The sequence below is a fragment of the Lycium barbarum genome, chromosome 7 (assembly GCF_019175385.1).
Source record: "Lycium barbarum isolate Lr01 chromosome 7, ASM1917538v2, whole genome shotgun sequence".
NCBI classification, from domain to species: Eukaryota; Viridiplantae; Streptophyta; class Magnoliopsida; order Solanales; family Solanaceae; genus Lycium; species Lycium barbarum.
In genome coordinates, this window is record NC_083343.1 from 91,750,519 (window position 1) to 91,760,718 (window position 10,200).

At 35.7% G+C, this 10,200-nt stretch overlaps 1 long non-coding RNA gene and 1 other non-coding gene across 2 annotated transcripts; one reads left to right on the forward strand and one right to left on the reverse strand.

Moving 5' to 3' along the window:
• Window positions 1-233: 233 nt before the first annotated feature.
• LOC132604752 (small nucleolar RNA R71) lies at window positions 234-337 on the forward strand. The gene has a single exon (XR_009568854.1). It is a non-coding gene; the product is annotated as a small nucleolar RNA R71 (small nucleolar RNA).
• A 5,093-nt stretch (window positions 338-5,430) lies between these two features.
• LOC132603555 (uncharacterized) lies at window positions 5,431-10,200 on the reverse strand. The gene is made up of 2 exons (XR_009568392.1): window positions 9,524-10,200; window positions 5,431-6,097 (listed from the first exon to the last, which is right to left on the reverse strand). It is a non-coding gene; the product is annotated as an uncharacterized LOC132603555 (long non-coding RNA).

Below are 10,200 nucleotides of genomic sequence, written 5' to 3' on the forward strand. Positions count from 1 at the left end.
GCCCAGAATAGCTGCAACATCATCTACTTGAAAAATCCCAGCGGCTTTCTGTGGTATCCTGCTCGACTCGATTTTTGATACTCGCAAGCACCTTTAGACATCAACTCAAGGAGAGATTCTGTCTCTTCATATGTTTTGTTCAAGATCTGTGCTCGAGCAGAGGCATTCAACAAAGTCCTCGATTCATGCCTTAGCCCTTTTACAAAATAATTCCCAATGATATCCTTGGTTGCATGTGATGTGGACAATCTCACAAGTAACCCTTAAACCTCTCCCATGCCTGTGGTAGAGATTCAGAGTCTTTCTGAGTGAAGGTGGAAATTTTTCCTCTCAACTCGTTCGTTTTCTTGGGTGAGAAGAATTTATCGATTAACTTGCCCGATAATATCTCCCACGAAGTAATAGACCCAGTAGGAAGATTTTTCAACCAATCCCTTGCTTCACCAATCAATGAAAACAGAAACAAGCCATCTTCACATAATCATAGGAGACATCTCTATATTGAAATTTTTCGCTCAACTCCATGGATGTCATCAAGTGCCTATGTGGGTCTTCATGAGGCTTACTCTGATACTAGCATATATTCTGCACCAGCTGCACTGTTCCTTCTCTTAGCTCAAAATTTCCATTGATATTAGGCTTGACGATAGCCTTAGTAGTGTTTTTGCCATACTAGGTCTAGCATAGCTAGACAAAAGAACTCGTTGTTCTTGTGCCATGTCAGCAACTCTTGCAGGAACTCGGACAACTTCCCTGTTATCAGCTCCAAGATTTTCGACCAACTAAAGATTACGCTCGTTGTCCACTAGCTTTTTCTACTCGTGTAATGTCCATTCAATTTCTGAGTCAAATTTAGCTAGTGCTTTTCCTTGACTTCGAGTGTTTGGCATAAATAAGAGAATGCACCTGAGGAGCACAAATCAACCAAAGAACCAGAGTAAAAACTTGAATAGAAATTCAAAAATCCAAACTAGAAAAACAGTAATTTTTCTAAGTCCCCGACAACAGCGCCAAAAACTTGTTTCTCCCAAATGCAGACGAAAGTATACGCGGTTGTACAAGTAATATAAGATTTTTAAGTCGAGATATCGTACCCACAAAGACTTAGATTTTATACTGTTCAACTAATTCAAATTTTGTTGTAACTATTCAAGAAGGTGACAATCAAAGTGTTTGTTGTGACTAAACTAAAACTGAAAGTAAACGATTGAGTATGGTGTTTTTGTGACGAAGACTGTAAGGTTTATCAGATGAGAGAAAGTTCCAGGGTCATGGCTTTCGACAATCCTGTTGATCTTTTGACAATTCTACCTATCTTATTTCCTGGGTTACTAGTTGATGGGTTAATTGTAACTTCATTATATTTTCTCGAGCTACTCACAAGACTGTAGATTCTACTATAACGCCTTGCCAGAGGTAACACGAACAAATTTATTTCTTCGTAACCAACTAAGTAGGGCTAAAGGGTATATCTCTATCCTCAGTAGCAAAACGATTAAATCGAACAAACTCTATTTATTTTTATTACGTAAGTGAATTCCCTCTTTCAAGTCCAACTCACGCACCACAGATAGTGTCTAATTAGTGATCAAATAATTAAACAATTAAATACAAGAATAAATAAGCAACCCAAAATATGAACATTTAATTGATAAAAATTGTCGTCAAACCAACTATCATGTCATTCTCCACAACCCTAGAATTAAGAAGTTTAGCTACTCATGATTCTAGATGAAGAACAGGAATTCATGAATAATCTAGGGTTTAAAAGAAGAAAATAAAATAAACCTAGAAAGAGAAAGTAGAACGGCGGCTTACAAGTCTTAGAAATATCCCAGAACACCGTTGACAATTAATAAAAACGTCTATTTATAGTCTAGGTTAAAACCTAAAATAAGTTGACCAAATCCCGATCGAAACGGGAAAACTGTGCGTAACTCTGCTTTCCTTCCGCGATGCAGAAGGATTGCCTGATCAACCTTGCGTTTTTCTTCTGCGATGCGGAAGGATAGCTTGATTGTGCAACTTGGTTAGAAACTTGTTTTTCTCGCTTTCTCCACGCGATATGGCTGAAAAGCTAATTGCACACATTAGTCAGAGATTGATTCCTCACGCTTTTGTCCTGCGATGCGGATGAAAAGCGGAGTCTTCAGTTCTTCATTTCTTGCGGGGTCTTCAGTTCTTCATTTCTTTCTTTACTTTTTCGCACTTCTTACGTCGCCACGTTCAGATGAAAAAGCTTCCCAAAGTCTATCAAACTGCTCGATTTTCCTCCAAATGGCCTCGTCACACCTAATCACACAAATATAACAACATAAGCTTGGATACAACGATTTCATCATCAAGAAAGCATGTTAAGTACTAAGATTTAGAGGGAAAGCGACACGAAACGTAGATATTTTTGCCAAATATCAATGACCCTAGAGTGTACTCATTCCCCACACTACGAGTGAAAGGGAAAACATAAAGACTACCGTTAAAGCAACCGAAGCAAGACTTCCTATATTCATAGGAATTATGTCTCCTATCTTTATAAATGTAAAGGAATTGTTCCATTATTCCTCACTAATAATAGTGGAATCAATGGCGCAGAGTAAAAAAGAACGAAGACTATGAATAAACCAACCCAATATAGCACTCATAGCTACAACCCTTACTTGATTATTTCCTAATAATTGTTGTAGGTCACCGTAAAGATCAATTTGCGAGGTTTTGGGCCGTTACAATAACAATTTTTTTTTTTAAAAAAATCAATTATAGCCCAAGGGGGTGATTTTATAGAAATTAAAATGCAGAAGGTCCAATCGGCCAAAAAGCAAAACAAAAGTGCTAAAGTAAAAAAAACAAAAATAAAAAAGAATGAAATAGGAAAGTATCTCCTAAATCCCTAACTATAATAACTGCATACTTATCTCATGATCAAATTTTGACACACGTGTTGTATATACAAGCCGAGTACGAGTTCTTCCACCTTGGGATAGTTGCATCCATAATTGGACGTCTACTGGTGCTCTTTAATACCCATGTGCCGCTAAGACTAATGGTTATTTTTTCTCACTTCATTTGGTCTTTTCCAATATGCATTTGACCTACATGTGCTCCAATGTGAAAAAGACCAAATTAAGCAAGAAATATGGATGTCCATCGATGCTCTTCAGTGCGCATAGTGTCGCTACAGCTAATTGTTATTTTTTGCTTGCTTAATTTTTCTTTTCATATTAAATAACGAGTAGATTATGTGCATCTTTTTTAATATAAAAAATGCACATGATTTGCACATGTCTCAACGTGCAAAAGAACAAATTAATTATGACTCAACGACAATTGTACTATCAACTACATGAGTGTAGGGATGTTCAAGTGGGAATAGCCATTAGTATTAACTAAGAAAAACTAAAGAGAAGAATAAAGAAATGTAGATAAAAATTTAGGGTTTCATTCAACAACCTGACAATGCCTTAATCTATAGAATATGAAGCGTATTAGTGAACTAGCCAATAGGGACACTATTAAATAATAAAAGTAGGACTAAACAGTAGATACTAAAACTTCTAGTATGAACTAGCCATTTCCTACTTAGAAGTACTATCTTGAGAGCCCACGGTACCACCATTGGCTACATTCCGACATCCCTCTTCAAGAACCTTGTCCTCAAGGTTAAATCTGTCAATAGGGTGAGACTGAATTCTTATATGTGTAACCAGATTTTCGACAACACCACAACCTTCCAAGAATATAAACTTGATCACAAGCACTAGTAGGAATCTTTCAAAGCATAGCAATGTTGCAACCAACAAAGTCAACGTGTGTATTGTAGATATGTAATGAACTTTTCTATGCCTTTGTATGTATTGTAGTGAAACTTTTTTATGCCAGTGACCTTGTAACACCCCATCTCTTATGCACTGGAATTCAAAATTTCGTTAGCACTCATTTCAAATGAAATATTTAATTGAAGGCCCCTTTTGGTATTGGATGAATTTCCTTCAAGCGAAGACCACAAACAACACCTTCTTCAATAAGAATATCACCTTAGTAGGAAGACTATAAACATCTTCAGGTAATGCTATCTGCCACCAGGTTTTAAGATAAATATGACCAATAACTTCTATAAGGTTTGTGCTACCACTACCCAACAACAATGTTGTAATGTAGTGACAACCTTTAGATGCAACCAGAATTATAAACAACCTAACAAGACAAAGTATAGAAATTATTTCACCAGCTAAAATGATTTCATGAACAAGCATTAGGGTATCCAAATTAAAAGGTGTTATTGATCGGTTGTTCATAACCACAAGCCTTTGAATATTTATTTAATCCTCTACGATTTATGTGGACGATACTAAACAAGATATTTTCATCAAACCCATCACTACCAAGATATATATCAGCTAATGTGAACAACCCAACGACCACTGAACTTGTGAACCGATTCAACTACAGTAGGAACACAACTTTTGAGATAAAAAACTAGAAAAATGTAGTTTGTATTTACATTTTTAACTTGCTTATCAACAGCTGCTAGAAATTTACTACAAAGTAGAACATTATTCCCCCATGAGAATATATTTCCAAAAGAGAAGAAAACACCAACAGGGCTCGAAAAGCCGCTGCAACACAGCAACATCACAAAAAGTGAGCACTATACCAATCTTAACTATTATAACTGCAGAGAAGTATGGTGCACACATATATTCTGAGCAGTCACCAATGGTGGTTATCTTTCCAACTTGGTCTTTATGCTTAGTTGTTTCAAAAAATATTTTAGCAAGATTTATATCAATTGTATTAATGAGAGCGCTCCAGTACATGTCTGCTACAGAACCAGGCTGGTAATACTCCCAAAAATGCTACGTACCTAGCGGCCTCATAGGAGTGGCATTGTATATTCCGTCAATGCCACCAAATAGCAATCTTGAGTCATATGCATCGAGAATCGTTTCAACAGCATAAACACCAACAATCAAGAAAGCACCAGTCCATAAAAAATAGCCATGTCAAGTGTTTTAATAACTCGAAGTGGCTTTAACAAATTTGACCTCTCCAAATAACTTACGCGCTATTTCTCGCATTTCTTTACTGCTTGTTGAGCTAGCATTAGCAAGAGTTTACTAACCCATCCTTCATTTGGATCATTGAACATCATCTCAAAAACTCAGGCCCTAGGAGATAAATGTTGCGATTTAATACTAAATTTTCCAAGGTCCTATTCTAGTACATAATCCCTAATAGTTTTATCATAAAACTTGCCAAATTTGATGGAAAGGTCTAAAGCTATCATCACAAACATCCTTAGGGGCGAGAAATATCCCCTTCGTCAAATTTAAAGACATCAAGAATTCAGTCCACATATAACCACCCTTAATACACAATTCAAGAAAAGTAGATTGCCTCAACAAACTATGCTCTAGACTGAGCACATAATCATTCACATTGCAAAATTTGGCGTCTAGAAACTTCCTTTTTTTGACCATGTCCTCCAACAAAGAAGAAATAAAACATAATATATGAAGCTCAATAATGTCATCAATGTAAATACAGTCCAATAGAGTGTAAACCATCACTTGTTGATCAAGTTTGGAACTATCTTCAGTGTTGTAGTTCTCATCCTCATTTCCGACCGATTCCTCCCTTGAACCTCTAATCAAATTGGATTCAGCAAGATCGAAGAAAGGAGATTGATACTATGTAACATAAATATTAAGTTCTTTGGTAACAACATGTATAAAAAGATGGTAAATCTTTTCTTGCTCACAGATGCCGACAAAGTCAACATCATCGCTGAATGAAGGAACACATAGAGTAATGGCGTCAAGTGTCAGAGGTTATATAATCATCCATATCAACTTTGAGAGTTATGTCCAAATTTCCAACCTCTTCACAAGTTAATACCATATAATTAGGAACCATTTTAGTTAGAGAAATATTGGATTTAAGAGTGATATTTCAGCTACTTGCAATTGCTCGTCGTCTAGAACCTCAAATTCGTCCTTAAGAGAACTTATATCAAACACCGTGTACTCCTTAATTTCTTACTTTCGCTCACTATCTTCAAGTTCAAGAGGCTCCTCTACACATTCATCCCATCGTGTACCTATCACATTGATTCCATACATATGAAGAATTTGGTCAAGCATTTGATAATCGTTATTGTTACAGTTAGCATTTCGCAGGCGGATTAGCGCTCAGAAAGCTACTTTGAACTTGTTGGTGCTCTTTCAGACTTTGTTTAGAAAAGAGCCACCACCTAATTTTTAGGAAAATAGGAAAATCGGGTTGAAGGGTTTATTCAAATACCGTGAAAAACTCTTCGTAATTCAAAGTTCTAGGTAAGGGTTCTGGTGATCCCCTTAGAAAGGTGTTAGGAACCCTTCTTGGGAAGGTGTTAGGAACCCTAGTATTAAGGATCCGTACTATACAGTTGACCTTCGAATTCCAATGTGTGGTTGTTTGCATGAACTGTTTATTTCGTGTTTATTCCCGTATTTAAAAATCTGTCATATATTGCATATCATTTAATTTTGAAAAGAATTGAACATATCTCCCTTATATATGGGATATTTAGGTTCGGATTTATAATATCCAGATACGAATAATTTCTTTTTATGTATAAGGATAGTATATTTTGTGTATAAAAGGTATAAAAATTATTTCATTTTAAGTACAATTCTGTTCATGCATCATCCCATACTTGGTTTCGGGTTAATCCGTTTAATATGTTTAACTGCCCTTCCTAATACCTTTATAATTACGAATGGACTTTGACGTATCTTAACTCATATAAAGGCTTTACTCTTTATTATTATACACACATGTAAAACTGATTTTTATCTTCGAATTTGGGCTTAAGGCTCCATCCGTTTTTAAGTAAAGAAATTGTATTTTTTGGGCTTAGCACAAGTCTCATTTACAAACTGTTTTTCCCTTTTGAATAAAAAAGTATTAGCCCAATTTTTTTTAAATTCTTCTTGTTATTAGGCTTGGCCCAAAATGCTTATTTCCCTTTTTCTGTTTGGATCCAAAAACTTAGTTGATTTTTTACAAAAAAAAAGGTATATGTCTCTTATTTATAAATTTCTGATCTACTTTTGAAGATAGAAAAAGTTATAGTGCTTATGGTTTCGAAATTCCTTTTAATTTTTCGTATCAAAATGGATCCATTGCCTTTCCATTTTTATCTTGAGAGTTTGTTTATATTAAGTTCGGATTTTGAAAATTTGTTTTGGAGACCTAAAGTCAACTAAACGGCATAAGCACCGTTGTCCTAAGACGACTAGTTCATATAATAAGGATTCCAATATACATAAGAGTTTTACAAGTGTTTACAAGCATAAATACAGCAAATTATAAGATGAAGAAAGCATGAATAATTAAATAAGAGAAAGGGGAAGGCTAGGGGCATACCAAGCCCCTAGTTGGTCATTTTCACCCATGGATGGGCCTTCTACGCTTTTAATATATTAGCTTCCATATTTGTCTTCATCAGACCGATAATGCGAAAGAATTACCTGTTGGGCCTTGGCCCAATAGGTTGGCTGGACTCGGCCCGAATGGCCATGCAGTGGAGGAGGAAAAAGAAGAGGGACCCGGTTAGTTTCAATCTACTGTTATATATATATATATATATATATATATATATATGATTCACAAGTAAAATAACGCATATACACACATATACGCTATTGGGCTTTAGCAGCCCAAGATCAAATATAGAAGAAAAGTACCTGAGCCCTTTTAATTCCTACTTTGGGCTAAGTGAGACTTCTACCACTTCTTTTTACGAAGTTAAATTGGGCAAGGCCCAGCTCCCTTTCAAATAGCGGCCCAGTTGAGAGTTAAAGCTAAATGTAACCTTCCTTCCTTTTACTTACTAGATATATATACCTTATGTATATTTAACCTTAAAACCATAAATCTTACACCTATGATTCAGTTAACCACTTGATTAGTCTTTCCAATTTTAAAGAAAAATTTCTAACTCAAACCAAGGCCATTTTGCACTCAAATTAATCAGTTAAACATTGGACAAGCAGTTCCACTACAAGCCCATACACAGCCTCAAGTTGATCGACAATCCACTTGGCTATTATGCCATATTAGATCAACATTTACTTACAGCCTAAGCTAAAACAGTATCAAGATAGAGTAAGAAATTACAGGTTAAACATATTGACATCAAGATCACAGAGAGGCTTGGGAATCAAAACCAGATCACAAAGCAGGTTGAAATTTCAACTATAAGAAAGAATAGTATAAAGGAAGCAAGATTTGGCAGGCTCAAGCAATCACAAATGACATAGTAATGATCATTTGGGCTTCAGTTGACTCAAAAAAGATGACAGAGAACACAGAGAGGAGGAATAAGGTTCACATACACCAGACCTTAAATGAGATTCAAGCCTAGGCCTCTTTTAAACTTTAATAGATTTTCAAGAAGAGGGGAACAAGCAGAGGGTCCAAACAAGTCTTATGACTCATATAGTCTAGCATTTGGTTCAAAATGCGACTTAGTACCAACACTTCAGCTTGACCAATTCTTTCCTTATCTCCAGAAAATTAATGACATCAAATGGACAAGTATATCTTGTACCTTCAACAGGCTCACTTAAACACTTAATAGATTCATTTTAGACCCATCATTTGGCTCAATGATGAAGTTTAAGGGCCAAGTATGTTCATTTGGCAAACATACCCCCCATGGACACCTAGAGTGTGCCATGATACCTCTTATTTGGAGAAAAGATATGGTGAACCAAGTTGAACTTGGTTATTCCTCATCCTCTCTTTAAGGTATATTTTAAAAGGCTTCTTGATGTCAAGTGGTTCATGGATTTCCCCTAGACACTTGTGACTCTTCAAACAACATCATTAAGTCAACTCCAACCAAATGCTCAACTGGCAATAACACAAGTTGATATTTTATTTAACTTGACCTAGTATTCTAGTTATGAAGTTGTTCTTACCTCTCTTTTTATCATATCAGAACCTGGATAGACCTATACATCTTATTTTAGGACCAGTTTACACGTGAAATAGAATAGGAACAACATACTTCAATTCTCAAAGAAGGTTAAACATCATTATTAGTCTTGTTCTCATCCATGATCAACATGTGCTTAACCTTTGGTCACAACCTTTATAAAATGGTTTAAACAGTCTACATAACGGACTTGGACAGATTCAACTCACACTTAGTAATCCTATTTTCATCATATTTAAGGCCTTTAACTAGTAAACTTCACTCAACTACTAATATCAATCCTTTTAGAAGTGAAAACAACACCACCAGAGATCCATTTAAACTAATACTATTAAGGCTCATGGTCATACATTAGCATATCAGGCATCCAGGTGATTAAGCAGTGATCCGGACATTTTTTTTAAAAAGGTCATTTAGACTACAATATTCAAACATAATGCTAACTAAGCACATTAACAAAACCGCAATACTTAAACTAATCTAAACACACATGAAATTAACACAAAACAAGAAAAAAGCAATAAAAGGACAGAAGATTACCCTTTTTATGTGCAGTAGTGAACAAGATCGAATTTGGAGCCCTAGTGCTTCCAATCCTCGAACTCAGCCAAACGCAAGAAAGAAAATTAAAATTTTTGAACTAGAAAACCTAACCGTTAAACAGCTAAGTATAAAATTTTGACTAAGGCAACCTAAAACTCAAGTGGAAACTCAGATTTTAAGTTTTTGCCTATGCTTGAGTGTTCAAGACTTGTTCCAATTGTGAAGGTTGGGGTTCTATTTATAGAACCCCAAAGCTATGAAAAAACTTAAAACCAACGATGTGGTACAAGATGGAATTCTCAGAAATAAACACTCAATACACGAAATCAACGCTTAGGATTTAAAGATAACAAGCATATACGGTTAGATCTGGCCCACTATAGGTCGATCCGACCCAACCTCTTAGGAACCAATGAAAACACATTCGTATAATCAGCAAAACACAGAAAATTGAATTGTTTGACTTGAAAATTAAAAGAAAAACAAAAGGGGAAAGGACTAGTACCGTGTTTAGAGTGAAGTGAAGGTAAATATTAATTGTTGTATGAGAATAGTTGTACAAAAACTGATGAAAGTATGCGAGTTCTGAATGCTTGCCGTTTTTGGCATGTAGAGAGAAGAGGAACCCTAGGCGGCGCCTAGGGTTTTCATGAGAAGGGAAAGGAGATAGAGAG